The 1,908-nt window shown below is 39.7% G+C and overlaps 1 pseudogene; it reads left to right on the forward strand.

Moving 5' to 3' along the window:
• LOC106105354 overlaps nt 1-1,902 on the forward strand; it is a 5,865-nt pseudogene extending 3,963 nt beyond the window's left edge.
• The last annotated feature ends 6 nt before the right edge of the window (nt 1,903-1,908 follow it).

Below are 1,908 nucleotides of genomic sequence, written 5' to 3' on the forward strand. Positions count from 1 at the left end.
TTTAATATTTGTTGTAATAAATTTAAGATGAATTGAGGATTAATCTCAATTAAATATTTTAGGTACCAGGACAGTAATCTCAGAATCACTAATGTTAATGAGTTTGGTGGTGCAAGTCATGACAGTCATATATGGGCAAGTAGTGGACTGCGAAATCATATAGAGGCTCTGCAACGATCTGACGAGTCAGTTTGGTTTTTGCGTAATAGTATTTTTAGTAGAAAAATATTTGCAGGTGATGTTCCATGTTAAACATTTTTTGTAAATTTACTATTACTTATAACATTTTAGGTGACAGTGGTTACCCTCAAAGAAGTTACCTAATGACACCAATCCTGAATGCCAAGATTAAATGGAGACAACTACACTAAAGTGCATGTTAAGGCCCGAAACTGTATAGAAAGAGCATTTGGTGTACTTAAATCTAGATTTCGATGCTTGTTAGGTCATCATATCCTTTATTTCAGTTCTGTGCCTTCGGCTTGACCTATTGGAGATTACCTACCTTACCTTACAGTACACACATGCTCACTAGTTACGGTCGAATGTCTCTGTATGTGTGATTAGAGCGAGACGCGGCGATAGATAAGTGAGAGACAGAGAGAGACGCTGCGGGGAGCGTGAAGTGGTGCCGGCGTGCGCGGCGCCCTTGGGGGCCTCTTCAGTACGCTTGTTTTACCCGACGATACGCCAGTGCCATTTGCTTAAAGTTGTTATTAAACGTTGTTGTAACGTTCGAAATTAAGTGTTAACACAGGTTTGTATTGTCTCTATTATATTTTTGTTTTTATATTTGTGTATGTATTTTCTTTTAGATGCGAGAGTATAAATTATTAACTGCCAGTTCAGTTTAATACTGAACTGTGAATGTTATTTGTCGGACATCCCATCCACAAATAACTAACCCTGATAGTCAGCCATTCAGCTGCTACCACAAGGGTCAGGTCACTACAGAACAGTGACTTTTATTTGTCGGACATTCCATCCACAAATCATTAACCCTGATAGTCAGCCATTCAGCTACTACAACAAGGGTCAGCTCACTGCAGAACAGTGACTTTTATTTGCGGGACATTCCATCCACAAATGTCTAACCCTGATAGTCTGCCATTCAGCTACTATCGCAAGGGTTAGATGCTGATCGCTTGCTGAGACTCTTTCTACAGATCTCGATTAAGGCATCGAGAACAATTAAGAAATAGAGACGCGCCGCCCGAAAATCGAGCAGAATTGATAAAAATAAGACGCATAAACTTTAAAGAAAAGAATGACGTCCTCAACAGCGCATTACATAGTATCAACCCGTAAACAACACACCTTTTCGACGAAAAACAACTTAACAACTTTATTAAAGACAATGGCGGGTTAACCCACGTTTTCACAAGGTTTTCAAAAATTGTTTCTAAGAAGGACAAGACCAAAACCTTTGGAAAACCTACAATGCTTTCCTCTTCAAAGGGAAAACATTCAACTTGGCGTTCACAACACTTTCCCTCGGCAAGCCCCTCTACCAGCCGTCAGACGGGAAAAAATGTTGCAGTCAGGCAACGGAATTCCTCCCGAAAGGATAAGAAGTTTGCAAAAGAAAGAAAATTTTGACAATTTCCGAGGGGGTCAACTGAAAGACTTCCTACAATGTTGGCTGCAACTAGGAGCACCCAAAATTGTTCAAAAAATAATAACAGGCTATTCAATACCTTTTGTAAAAAAACCGAAATCTATTCCCTTTCACGAAAACATGGTAAGATTCGAGACAAGAGATTCGCCATCAATGACGAAGGAGCTAAACAATCTTCTTGCTTCAGGTGTAGTAGAAAAATCAAACTCGTCAAGGGGATTTCTGTCTCGACTATTTCTTATCCCAAAAACCAATGGAAAAGTAAGACAGATTTTCGACCTCCGCCGCCT

Source organism: Papilio polytes, unplaced genomic scaffold (assembly GCF_000836215.1).
Source record: "Papilio polytes unplaced genomic scaffold, Ppol_1.0 DF822845.1, whole genome shotgun sequence".
In the NCBI taxonomy this organism is placed as follows: domain Eukaryota; kingdom Metazoa; phylum Arthropoda; class Insecta; order Lepidoptera; family Papilionidae; genus Papilio; species Papilio polytes.